The sequence below is a fragment of the Parasteatoda tepidariorum genome, chromosome 1, assembly GCF_982258835.1.
Source record: "Parasteatoda tepidariorum strain Cologne lab strain chromosome 1, Ptep-v5.0, whole genome shotgun sequence".
Taxonomy (NCBI): Eukaryota; Metazoa; Arthropoda; class Arachnida; order Araneae; family Theridiidae; genus Parasteatoda; species Parasteatoda tepidariorum.
Genome location: NC_141755.1, coordinates 14,006,980 through 14,021,722, shown reverse-complemented (window position 1 = coordinate 14,021,722; position 14,743 = coordinate 14,006,980). Strand labels below are relative to the sequence as shown.

Genomic DNA, 14,743 nt, shown 5'->3' with positions numbered 1-14,743 from the left:
CAGAGGGGGGATCCTGCCTTCACTATTGTACGCCACACTGGTCCTCAACAAGGCATTATGGTCAGGGGTGCCATTTCCTTTGACAGCCGGACCCCTTTGGTCGTCATTAAAGGTACACTTACTGCACAGCGGTACGTCGACGACATCCTAAGACCTGTTTTGCTAACGTTCCTTTTGCAGCTCCCTGGGCTGGTTTTTCAGCAGGACAATGCCAGACCACATACGGCACTATGAACTGTCTGAAGGCTTATCAAACTCTTCTTTGGCCTGCCAGATCACCAGATAAGTCTCCCATCGAGCATTTTTGGGATATGATGGTAAGGCGATTGCATCTGGAACGAAATGTTGATGACCTCGTTCGACAATTGGATCGAATTTGGCAGAAAACACCGCAAGAGATCACCCGGGAACTTTCTCGGTCTATGCCACGCCGTGTGGCAGCTTGTATTCAGGCTAGAGGCGGGTCAACACCTTATTGAACTTGTTACTGTAACTCTGCAATAAATTATTCAATTGTTCTGAAATTTTGATCATTAACTATTCTGTACATTGTCTTCCTATCCTCTAATTTTCGTTTCAATCGGACAACTCCTTCTTGGTGCGTCGATTTTTTTGTCATGGAATGTATATTTAGTTGAATAATTTCAACTGTTTTATGCCAAGAAACAGTAGTTATTTCGAAGCAATCATCGGGGTTGGAGAGCGTCAGCGAGCAGGGTGATTAGCCCCCTAGTTAAGAAATAAAAACAAATGATACCATGATAATATTGTTCATTCGCGTGATATTATACTTATTTATGGAATTCTTGTCAAAAACGTAGAATTCTTGTTAAAACGCTTATTATGAGCCAACCAATTAATATTTAAGTGATAAAAATACAAAAAAAAATTATAAAGGAATTACTTTTGATAACTGGTACTAAACACATTAATAAAACAAGGTACTAAACACATTAATAACAAAGAAAACTGAAAGGTTTCTTCTGCCTTATAATGATTCAACAGATTTCGGTAATTTGTTTATCTCGCTTAAATAAAAAAATCTTGTTCTTTAATGCGTATATTTTTTGACTTTATCTTTGACAAGGGTTCTATAAATAATTATTAAGGGAAACGATTACGGAACAACCAATATTAATTCAAATCCTTTTTATTTATTTATTTATTTGCTTCACAGAAAGCAACTTTCGAAGAATTCAGCTTAGTCTTGAAAACTCTTATCAGGCTATACTCAGCAGAAACATAAATGAAACATTTAGTTCTGGCTTTGTATCTCAAATTTGAACACATATTTTGAAACTAGTTGGTAAAATTCCAGTTTATTATTTTTTTTGTTGAATCAGTTCAATAAATTCGTTCGGAATCGCTGCTGTCTTCTATACTGACAAGCTATCAGTTTGAATCGAAGATGTCCTTTTAAGCTATTCAGTGGCTCAGGTTTAAATGGCTGAAAAACGAAACTGAAATCTATCTATTGTCTATTATATGTCAAGTAAAGATAAGAATTTTCTGAAACAATTTTTTTCTTTTATTTTTATGCACAGTTTATTTTCTTTTAACTATATCATTAATCTATATAAATATAAACAGATCCATGCAGTTATAAAATAAATCTTTTTCAAGTTCTAAAGTTTTAAGAACATGCTTCTGCTCTTTTATACTATAACTTATTAAATAACAGGGTTTGAACAAATTTTTTGACTTAAATTTGAATTAGAGCAGATAATGCAATATAAAAAATGAAGTATCCGTTGAAGCATTATTTATTTTTAGAAAATTTGCAATTAATTATAAAATTAAATTAGTGATTTGTAAATAAAGAATATAGTTTCTAAGAAATAACGAGAAAAAAAGTACACTGTAAAAATTCAAGGTTAAATTATGGAAAAAAGTAACAGCAAAAGTACTAAGGGTGCCAGTACTTTTTCTGTAAAGTTTATAACCAGAACTAAAAATCTGATGTACCGTAATTTTTATTGTAAAATCACTGATTCACTGGAAATAAATCAATATCACAATAAAAAAAGTGGTATAAGATTTACGGTAAAAATGGAATTGAAGATTAATTGGATTTCACGGATGCTGCATTCAGGGTGCCAGTGCTTTTTACAGCAATTTGATCCGGAATTTTTTACAGTGTACAGGTGTCAAAACATTACGTTATAGTTAAAACGTAATTACTCTTTTACCCCTTTTTCACCACTTATGTGTGAACACAAATGAATGAAAATAGTTTTTAAAGCAACAGCTGCTTGAATATTACGAAAAAATACAATTGTTTGTTGAATGTACGCATGATATACCGTAATTTTTACAATAATTTTTTTGTAAAATTATTGAATCATTGAAAATAATTAAATATTACAGTAAAGACTAGTGTAAAAAATTTACAGTAAAAATGGAATTTAGAGTAAATCGGATTTCACGAATGCTGCATTGAGGGTGCCTGTACTTTTTACAGCAAACTGTTCCGGAATTTTTTACTGTGCACATGTGTAAAAACATTACATTATAGTTAAAACGTAATTACCCTTTTTTACTACTTACGCCTGATATATAAATGAATTAAAAAAGTTTTCAAAGCAACAGCTATGTGAATATTACGAAAAAATACAATTGTGTGTTTCATGTATACATGAATCGCGTGAACTGAGTTTTATATATAAAAAAAAAACTGTGTCTGGTTTAACAACAAAAATGAAGATATTTAGGAAAATGTGTAAACGCTTATATGATACTAAAAACAATCAATCAAATTTTCAATTTAAATAGGTTTCTTAAAATTATTTCGAAACAACATTTTAAATTCAATTTATTTTTTATTCCAGTTCTTAAATTCGTTTATAATGCATTATAGACAATGAAAGCTTTCAATGTTTTATGGAAAAAAAACGATTATATTATAGATGTTTTTTAAACTTTTTCATTTGATGCATGCATTTTAATCAGTACATCAAGATGATGAAATTCAAATTACAATTTATGCCATATATTCAAAACAAATCCAATTATTCCCGAGTTTCGTACTAATTTACATAATATTTACAGTTTTCTTATACAATAAAATTCAATGTACCATGTTCCGATTTTGAGATGTATGCATTTTATATTTTTTAATTAAAATTTATTTCCCTTCACATTCGCGTCAAATATGCCTTGATTTACCAACTGCAAACATATGCTCCTTTAATAATAAATTTGAGAAATATTATAATCGTAAAGCTTTTAGATCTGTAAAATGGTGAAATAGGTAATCCATGCTTAATGCTATTAGATTTGAGTGGGTCTTCTGATGTGAAGGATAACGATGACTCAGTAGGATACCATAGATCTGATTCCATTTGAGATAGCTCTTTATTGGATAATAGATGAAATTACTCTAAAGCTTAACTTAAATGCATTAGTAGGTCACGAATTATAAAGGAGATCACTTCACGTAGTACAATTTCTACACCAGTGATGTTAAAAAACGTTACCTTTTAAGAATATTTTCAAAAATTTGACTATCTACTCAAGCTGGATTTTTTTAAATAATAAGTATACATTTGTGGGGGGGGGCTTGTGTGGTGACTGTGTCGCCTTTCATCTATCAAGAAGAACCCTCTTATAAAACAGAGTTAACACGTCTTATATACTAGAGAAATGGAATTGAATTATTGTAGTGGTACCTATACTACAATACACCCTCATCAGATTTTATATGAGATAGAATTTGATGAATGGTTGTAACCAAATGATTTATTGCTGCTTTGCGAGAGGCCGGGAGAGCAGTATTAAGATCACGGTTGTGTGCGTGGACGATCCTGTGCTGCTTTTGGCAGTCGAGTGTATATAATCTCCAGTGGTGTGTGATCGAGATTAAGTAGCAACAGTGCGAGGAAGGACAATGCCATCACAAATAGAAAGTCAACAGTTCAATGTTTACCATCTTCAGGAGTAGGCGTGTTCAAATCGAAGTGGGAGTTCGCATCAAGATCGGCGTGTACAGATCACGCCTGCACGTCACCAATCTGGGGAAAGTGTTATCTAACCTTCATCTATTAAAACGTTCTCCAAGATCGAGTCGAGATAACACGTCTTATATACTAGTGAATTGGAATTGTATAATAGTAGTAGTAGTTACAATACACACTTTTCATTAATTTAACGCAAGCTTTTCTGAAAATAATTTATTACAATGTTTATAGAACATATTTGTACGACGTCAAAAGAGGAGCTTTGAAAAAAAATCGCCAAAAAAGCATCATGATTGTGTTAATAAGTTTTTGGGAAAAAGCTCTCCTTAAATCAATATAAGTAATATGCGCCGTGGTGCCTCATGGAGACTCAAAAGAGTGCTCGCCTCCCAATGAGGCGATCCTGGTTCAAATCCCAACGATGGCTGGCTGATACGAATTCCGGCTATCACTGACCACAGTGCTAACATAAAATATACTCAGTGGTAGACGGATCATGGGTTAGAGAACCTTTCCATCAGGCTAATCATGAGAGGTTCCCGTGGTTTCTCTCTCCATGTAACCGTAATGCGGGTTAGTTCCGTCAAAAAGTTTTCAACAAAGGCAAATTTCACCCATTACTTGGTCCAGGAGTTCCCTGGTCTTCTGGATTGGGTTCAAAATGACAAGGCTACGGTGTTGCAATATTGATAGTCGTGTACTCATAATCGGGGTCACTAGGTGGTTATAAAATGAAACAAAATGTAAATAACATAATGATTATGTACTGCGAACTTCATGTTTATGTTGTGTTAGAACTATCGAGAAAGATACCAAAAAGAACAGGTAGATGACGACAATGACAATGCTGACGTGTGGCAAAAATAATTTAAATATGCCATAATTGATCAAAAATTATGGCCAACTCCTTAAAAAATGTGCTTTTATTGTTGGAATTGAGTTTCTTGTGTTGTCAAACTATAGTTTAACAAAAAGATTTCCTTTTTCTTAAAAAGAGGTAAGGCACTTAAAATTGTTCAGAAATTTCAAAAATATGAAATCCCGGTCGAAGTTATGCTGTCAAAAAGTGAAGGAAAAAAAAGTATCGCACCGAATTACATTTGGTGTGATAAGTATTTTACTTCACTAAAATGCAATATGCTTCGATACTTAGTTCAAGTGATCTAAATTGAATATGCCTATAAAAAAGTACTTTATATCAGCATCGATACAAAATCAAATACCGAAAAGTATTTTTTATGAACACGCATATCATTTTTAGTGGGTTTGGAGTTTTTAGCCTTCATGTAACGAATTTAGGTGTTAAACGCTAGCTAAAAATATGTGAAATGGACGAATTATAAAATAGGTACCGTATCTTTATTTGCTTTAAAATTTTCTTTTATCATTTTATTTCTTCGAAACTTATTGTGTAAATAACGAAAAAAATTCTAAAACCCACTTATAAATCGTTTACCCATAATTTCAACAACAAATAATGTATACATAATTTACAATTGGTTTGCAATGTACTTTACCCTAATTTGTCTCTCGGCCACAGTGATTTTTTTTTTGCTCTGTTTTTCGTCTTTTGTCTCTCGGCTTCTGTAGTTTTTATAGTTTTTTTCTCACCTTTATTTTTCCAATTTTCGTTTGCAACTTTACGTTTTTTATTTCAAATTATTTTTATTTCTTTGCATTCACGTCTGGAAAGTCTTGGAAATGAGCGCTTGTTTTTGAAGTGCTAGACACATGTATACTGCTTGATGAGATTTGGATGATGATAAATCGAATGAAGTTTTTAATCAGGTAATATCTTACAGCTTCAGTTTCTTAGGATTATTTACTTAATTTTATTTCTTAGTTTAAGTATAATTGACACTATATTTAAATTTATACTTATAAAAAGAGAAAAAAATAATCCTCAATAGTTTAAAAAAATTAAAATTGAATTTTGATTGCCTTAAAATTAAAAATTTAAATTCATTTTCACTAAAATATTCCTATTTTTTCTCTATTATTCGTGATATTTGTTATAAAAGCTATTTCGTTTGTATTTAAACAGTTTTTACCAGAATGTTTCTGAATTTGATCGATACATAAGCTTCAAGCATAATGGGGAAAATTCAGACAGTTTGCGAATTATTATTCAATATTTTTACTTTGATTCGCAACAGATAATTATTACAGATGCTCTTCAGAAGTTTTAATTGTTAATTAAAACTTCAGAATTAAATGATTTTATTAGTATTTTATGAGTATTAAATAAATTTGGAGAACTGGTCGTTAATTTGTGTGGCCTACTTCCTTCCTTATGCGAAATACCTAATTTTCTGTAATTGTAACGAACCTCAGCAAAGTTAGTCCCGTTGAGCATTAGTTTATACTGTAGGTTCCTTTCTTTGAGCAAAAAAGCCTATTCCACTATTTATAATGAAATTCATCAAAATTAGTAGAGCTGACTGCAAAATTATACGATTATTGTACGGTTATAGCTCATTTCGAGCGTGCACACTCTCTTCATTGGTGGATAGAACATCAGGCAAGCGATGCAGAGATCCCGGGTTCAATACCTGGTTTCTCCAAAAACATTTTCGATAGTCTCTATATATTAGTGAACATAGGCAATAAAAATGTGATTTTTTTTAGTCTTCAACGAATGACTGCATAAGACTTTATTTCCTCGTTAGTCGTTGTTCCCTGTCCCCAAATATCGAATATGAACTGACGATGTCTTTTACGATCAGAATATCAATTTACAGGAAGTGGCCATATGTCTCACAAGAAAGAATTTACGGTCAAACCTGTATTTTTATGATAGCTTTACAGGCATAGGTATTTATTTTTACGGTAAGTAAATGGCCGTAATCTATCGGGGAGATGTTCTGGAGTATATAGCTGCAAACGAAGATGGAGATGGCTCAGCCACATACTAAGAACAGATGGAAACAATCCTGCAAATTTTGCAAGCTCATGGGTGTCTGATGGAAAGAGAAAAAGAGGGAGACCAAGACTGACATGGCAAAGATGCATTAAGCAAGATCTTAGTAGAGCAGGATTAACTGGATGGGAAGAAGTGCGTCTCCTTGCCAAACACAGGAGTGTGTGGAGAAAAAGACTCGATGCATTATGTGCCAGTTCGGCACGAAGAGGGTAAGTAAGTAAGCAAGTATACAGCTGCAATAATTTTTATTTTTGTTATAAACCATTACTTTTATTTTAGAAATAGTCCAGGAATCATTCAAGAGACATCAAAATAATTTTTCCTGTTCTAAAATCTATAATCAAAATTATATTTAATATTGAGATTTTATGATAAACATGAAAAATTTTCTTGTAAAATTATTGTAATTCTTATTAGCCCAAAAATCAGTATTTTCTGCTAAGAATTTACTTTACTTAATATATTTAAATTTTACAATTTATATGCTTATTTGGTTTTACTTTAAATGTGTGTATTTTATGCCAATCTTTTTAGACAAATATCTTAATTAAAAGTACTGAAAAGCTTTTAAAAAAAGAAGTTTTTTTTCTCTATATTTAATTTTATTAACTTCAGTGTAATGGTGGAAAATCTTTTCTCATTAAAGAACGCACAGAAAAGTAGTTTTATTTACTCAAGAGCTTTGTTTACTTATTAAAATGCAGCAGCTCACTGATTAACTGGATATCTGGGCTTAAACCTAATAAAGTGGCTGCCAATGTTAAATAAATTACTATAAAAAAATAAAGCGAGGTTTGTAGATTTTCAGTGTAAGCCTAATTAAGCACTGAAGTACAACAACATGTAAATTAGAAAAATAAAAGCATCTTTTTTCTTTTCATTTCTTAGTTTTTTTTATTTGGATATTTAAATTTAAGGAATTAAAAAGAAAATTCTGAATTGAACATTCATTTCTAAATGTGCAAAAAAACTGTATTTTCTATAAAATATTTATTTTTGAGGCACTTATGGTTTGTTTTTCCTGTTGCAGGACAATTAAATATTTGTAGGATAAGTGTAATTTTAAATGATAATAGGAAAAATTTTAAGAAAATCGGCCAAGTATTTCCAATTCTAATTAACAACTATATTAAAGGTGGGACAACAGTTCTATCCAACACATCAACTTCCGAATTTTTAAATTAAAAATTATTTCCATTTTTTTATCTAATATCATGGTGATATATAGTAAAATGCGTCAAAACCAAGCAATTTAGTATGACAATAAAAGAAAACTTGAAACGATTTATGAACTCTAATTTGAACTCATTTTATTATTTTTATAGCAAAAATAATGTTGCAATAAAAATATGATTATTTAATTTCTTACACAATTTTTTTAAAATTATTTTTAATGACTATGTATAAGAAGTTTCAGTTTATTTATTTATTTTTTTTTGAACAAAGAAACGCATTTAAGGACAATTATTCCATCAGGAATCAAAATGTGCATAATGTAACCTTAATGGATTGTTCTAGTTTCAAAAAAAGGCCCTAATAAACAAAAGCAGACAGAAATATTTGAAGAGTCATCAAGGAAAGCAAAATATTTTTTTCCCCGACATTGGTGTGTTTATGATGCACTATAAACTTTAATTGAGACCACATTAGTACGAGTGTCCCATTTTCTGACTGAGTTTATGACTAAGAAGAAAATAACGCTAACATTTAGTGATCGTAACACTAACATGTTAGTCCATGACCAAAATACGAAATCGTTTTGGGCCCGTTGATTGGAAAAGTTCGCCGATAAACTTATACCATCACGTAATGCAGCTCAGTCATTAGAAGGAGGAATATTACTATCTAGATTAGCTAGCTCTGATTTTTATCTTATCTAAATAGTAATGCTGCGTGTGTCATTACAGTTTTCAGTTTTTGATATCTAAATTGTAACTTAACGTAAATTTACGTAATTTGATATAGTTAATATTTTATATAATTTAAATAATTAATTTATTGAAAAAAAATTTAATGAAATTACTGTAAGTTTTTCTTACAAAGTAACTTATTTTAGAGAAAATTAGAAGAAACAAAGGAAAGAGATATGCTTTCAGACAGGGATGAAAACATATTAAAGCCTAGAACGCTATAATGGCTAGCTTCATTTCACCAGCATTTTTAAGAATATTTTTGAGAAGCAAAAGCATTTTTAAGAATATTTTTTAGAAGCAAAAGCATTTTTAAGAATATTTTTGAGGAGCAAATGCATTTTTAAGAATATTTTTAAGAAGCAAAAGCATTTTTAAGAATATTTTTAAGAAGCAAAAGCATTTTTAAGAATATTTTTGAGAAGCAAAAGCATTTTTAAGAATATTTTTGAGAAGCAAAAGCATTTTAAGAGTATTTTTAAGAAGCAAAAGCATTTTTAAGAATATTTTTGAAAAGCAAAAGCACTTTTAAGAATATTTTTGCAGACAAAAAATTTAAATTTTGATGTAGGCAATAAGATTATGAGTTTATAGCAGTGTCTTAAATTCCGAATCAAATTATTGTACAAAGTACTGGCTCTTTAGATACACCAACCGTAAAAACAATTTTTTATCGTAAAATATTATACCGTTACGTATACGGCAATATTTATTTAATTCGAAAAATTTTGTGATTCCACTGTAATTATTATGGTAAATATTACAGTGTATCAGATTTTTTATTTCTTAACATGTTCCGGTAAAATTCGATTTAGCGGCACTCAGGGCTACGATATTTTATGCCGTAATTTTATCCAAAACTTTTTTCAGAGTAGTTAGTATGAAGCAATTCTTGGCGTTATCCAATTCCAGAAATATGAAATATATCAGCCCAAAAACAAAGCTAAAGTAGAGTTTGATTTAAAAATGTAATCATTGGAACAAGTAGTTCTCATCCCCATTTCATCACAAGCGTTTTATAATAATTATTACAGACTTATTTGATAATTCTTATGTTTAATTTAAATGGAAATTTACAGTATTAAAGCTATGCTTACGTAGTTACAATGCATTAAATTAACTACAGTTAAGCCGTATTGTGTCAAAAATAACTTTAAACTTATGAAGGCTGTCTTTCATTAAAACCCTTTTTGCAATTGCTTGATTGAGTGATTTGATCGAGTTAAATATTTTTAAGAAATCGCATAAAATTTTAACGGATGTGTACGTAATGTAGGAGTTTATTGCATAAAATTTGTAGCAAATTTAAGAAATAAAAAGGAAATTAGCTGAAGAAAATTAAATTTAAATTTAATTAAAATATTTCTTTTAAGGAAAAGAAGAGAAGACAGATGACAGATGATGGTGAGTAGTATATATAAATCTTGTAGTTTTTTTTCTCCGAAATTTTATGTTAAATTTAAATAAACTTTACGTTTTTAGAAAATAGTTATAATGCAGGTATTTCAAACTAATTTACCAATAAATAAATGTGGTCCCTTCTCAAAGTTTCTTAGGTTATGTTTTAATTTGCGATTTATTTAAATTAAGCATTTCACAAAAAATAAAATAAAACTGGAAAGATAGATTTTTTTCAACTTCTAAATAAAGAAACAGAATGAAAAATCTTAAATACTTTTTTTTCAATATTTGAAACTCAACTCAGCAAAAAACATTTACGCATAAGCAGTTAACGATTTCTCAAGCAAGTTAAAAGTAATGAAAGGGCCTTTCTTTCTCAAAATTTTATCGTTATAGTTTGAAGCTTTGATTTGTCTAAATGAAGTATTTTGAAAAAAAAAAACACAAAAATTATTAAATATTATTTGATATTTTTAATTACATATTTCTTCAAAAGATAAACGAAAAATTACTTCTTAAATATTTAAATGCAAGTCAGCAAAATAAATATTTCCGTATCAATAGTCAGCGTTTATTCAAGTATGTAGCCCGGTCTAGCACTAAATTTCGTTTATATTTAGTTCTGGTAAACATTCAAGAGCATTTTGTATTTGCTTAAATCTCTATTGCTGTAGGGCTTTCGTTTTTTTTGTGGAAATTGTTTCCTTGGAAAGAAACATAATGCATTTTTTCTTACAACCTTTATGAAGCTAAAATAAATTAATGGTTGACAAGCATTTATATTTATTGTTTGTGAAATTGTTTAAACGGAATCAATATTTAAAGAAATCCACAAGCAAAAAGGAGAAGAGTTGTTTCGTGTCTTAGAGCATACTTGATATCTCAGAAGATAAGTGGCGTAAGTTTAGCACAGTCAGACATATTCGAAATTTTCTCATTAAATGTATTTATTTCATTATGTTATTAACAATTTAAAAAATAAAATTTTGAGATGAAATTTTAATATTAACTTCTAGTAACAATTGTAAAACAAATTATGGCTCTAACTTAATCTAAAAGCACAACTATAAATCTTTTTTTAAGAAAAATGAATTATTATTGATATTTTTAATCGTGAAACATTGCCATTTTTTGCCATTTTTTGAATTGCTAATAAAAAATACAAAAAAAGAAAGCATTTCCCCAACAGTTTCCATAATAAACTAAGACGTATGAAAGTAAGGGCTTCAGAATTTAGTGATCAAGAATTTGATTTGAGCATTGTGATCAGCATCACCCACAATGCTGCCCTTATTTTACGGTAAAAATGGTGCCCATTGATTTGAATCTGGGGTGGGGGGTCAAGCAGCCACAGGGACTGAAATACCACACTGTTAAAAAAAACTTGAGCAACAATGTTTGAAAATAGCTCTGGAAAAAAGTATTAGTCAAATTTCAAAACCCCGTGTATTTAAAATTAAAACAGCCTATTTGACAAAATGCATAGTCTAATTAACTATGCATGGAGACAACGCATGATTTCATACATCTATCCTCATCGAAAATGATGTGGAGGGCGAGATGCTAGTTGGCTGACGGCAGGATTCGAAACAATCATCTCCGGTTTCGTAGTAGGATGGTCTAAGCACTATAGTTGTGTAGGTACTGCAACCATGCACAGTGTGAGTAATAAAGCTTTATATAGTGGCTGCTGCAGTGACGCATCTTGACATATTAATTTCCACTTTCATTGACAAAAAGGGTTGTAATTTGGAAATTATGATCCTAGTAGCTTATTCAGAAGATTTTAGTTTCTTTTTTAATGCATTTTATTACATCTTAAAAACTTTTAAGTGAATAAAATGTATGTCATATGTCATAACGGTGGCCGCTATTAAAGCTTCCTAGATAACTCAGGACTAGGGTGTACAACTATGATAGTTAGAGTATCCTACAACAAAGCTGAAGGTCTATGGTTTGAATCCTGTTGGCAGACGGTGAACATCTCGCTCATACAGTTCTCCCTCCACAATACTTTTGACACTATGAACTTTGCTCAAAAATTAATATATGCTGTTTCAATTTTGAAGACAATGGTTTTCAAATTCAACCCTTACTCGTTTCGGAGGTATTTTGATACATTTTCTATACAGTTCTTCACAGAGATAGCTTTTTATCCTATATTGCAGCTCAGTACACATAAAAGTACTTTAATCGTTATTATTGCATCTTTTTCTTAAACAACTTTCTACATGTATTCAACTAATTAAATGTAATTAAATTTAATTTCAAATCAACTTGATTTCAGATCTTTTCATGTTAGAGGGTTTAAAACTCGTTTGATTATGAAAGACGAAGCTTCACTGAATTTGAAATTTTAGCTAAGTCTGGAATTTTACGCCCCCGAACACAAAGTTAATGGTTACAAATGTAAATTGCCTCTGGCCATAGGCAAATACTGAGAAAGGATGGATACAGTTGAATTGTATCTACAATTAATTCAATTTATTCCGTCTATATGATAATATTACATTCATGATGAATCTATAGAGGTTTCTTGAATTATTATTCTAAGCAGATGCCTAATTTATTATGCAAATTCGAGCTTTGAATACTAACTGTTGTTGACATAATTTGAATTACATTTGCATTCGCTCATTGCAACTCAAGAATGAATAACTTCTCTTTATGAAAGTGTAATTTTCATTAGTATAATTTCATTCCTATATTCAGAAAGTTACATTAATTCAAGTACATATGTATAAATAAAAATATACGCGAGCTAAACAATGATATTCAGTATATTTTTATAAAAAAGTTTCATCATTACAATGGAATATTAAAAGCAATTTACTCATTAACATATGGAATTGATAATAGTATTTCTTGATTTTAAATTTGTCCTTATAGGTTGAAAAATTTTAAAAGTTTACTTGTTCATTCAGATAAATTAAATCATTATACAACAGAAGGCTATCTGTAATGATACTAATACAGTGTCTCAATTAAAAGTCAAGCTTAAATTAATTAAAGTCAAGTTTATTTAAAAAAAATTTTACATTTTTTTAACTACATAAACATTTTTATGATAATTTTTATCAGTATTTTATTGCATCAATACCTTTCCCTAGCCTGTATGTTGCTATAGTGCGCTTTTAAAATTCGTAATGTCACTCAACTAAATTGGGGATTTTTGTGAAAATGGTAAGAAAAAATTACAGGCTAACTCTTTTCATCTAAACTGCGAAAAAAACATGTACTTTTATCTGATAGACATTTTTACGGTGTTTAGTCTCATTTAAGAACAAATAAAATGCATATTCTTCACTAATTTCTTGTTTCCTTTATTTAACTTCTTAACACCTAGCTTTTTAGCCATATACATAGTCAAGTTAATAAAATAATTCCTTGTTTGCAAAGTTGTAATTTTCATGATATTTTTTAAACTTTAAAATTAATTATAAAACAAAGTTAGAACCATAAACTATTAAATATTATTTAATATTTATGTGTATAGATAATTTTTTTAAAAACTAAAACACCGTATGAAAGTTTCCAGAATTACAGTGACTTAAATGCAAATTTTCAGAAAGACGACTAGCTGAAGGATATCAAATACAACCTCATTTAAATATTTAATAATATTTTTTTAACCATAAGCAATGCACGAAACAATAAAGCAAATTTAGAATCGCAAACTCTTCAAATTCATTGTCATACGCAATTTGAATGCAAACTCACCTTATAAAAAGCTTTGAATTTTAATGATATACATAAAGTTTCACAACTCAGCATCTGGTTTGTTGTTGAAAAAAACATTGTATTCAAAATTAAGAACATATTTACTTTCTAAAAATTCAATTATAAAACTTAGTTTAATCCACCATCTCTTAATTGCTATTTTTTCCCTCATATTAATGTACATATTTTACATAAAAATCTGGAAATTAAAATGATTTATAAAGGGTTTTGTGATTAACACCTGGTTGTAATAAATCAGAAAACTTAATGCTATCTGACATCCGAGTTGGTAAAACAATTTATATTAACGAACTCGCAGTATTAGGAAATCTAAAAAAGAAACTATTTTCAGAGAGATAAATCATTTTTAATCATCATCGTTCAAGTTTTTTAAGAAAAAAAAAAGCCGAAGAATGTTTTTTGGGAAATGATTCATATGGCTCTCATGGGAGCGGTAATTTATATTTCATAAACACTTATTAACACTGCATTAATTATTCATTTTTATTTTTACACAGTTTGAAAAAAGATAAAAAAAAATTATTTCGATACTTAGAATTCGAACATATTAAGTAAAGATGCGCATACATATGGCTAAATTAATCGACGCACTATAAGATCCTATGCAAAATCTTAATTATCAGGTAATACACTATACAGCTTTATTGCTTTTACGCGACTGAAACCGGTTTGTACTTGTTTACGTTCGGGTACCAATTGGTTAAATTAGGCGGTATATAATATATGTTTGACGATTGGATAAATTGGACGATTTATTATAAAAATATCGAATATTTACTATATTAGGTATTATATTATTATATTATAATAAT

The 14,743-nt window shown here is 29.6% G+C and overlaps 1 protein-coding gene and 1 long non-coding RNA gene across 4 annotated transcripts in view; one reads left to right on the top strand and one right to left on the bottom strand.

Annotated features, from left to right (window-relative positions):
• Positions 1-14,743, bottom strand: part of LOC107456464 (solute carrier family 12 member 4) — a 444,402-nt gene that overhangs the window by 284,274 nt on the left and 145,385 nt on the right. The gene's annotated exons all lie outside the window — the stretch shown is intronic.
• Positions 5,647-12,944, top strand: LOC147816280 (uncharacterized). 2 transcript variants are annotated; one of them, XR_015433670.1, is made up of 3 exons: positions 5,647-5,744; positions 10,163-10,193; positions 12,478-12,944. It is a non-coding gene; the product is annotated as an uncharacterized LOC147816280 (long non-coding RNA). The 2 variants fall into 2 exon arrangements; XR_015433671.1 differs by lacking the exon at positions 5,647-5,744 and adding an exon at positions 7,015-7,088.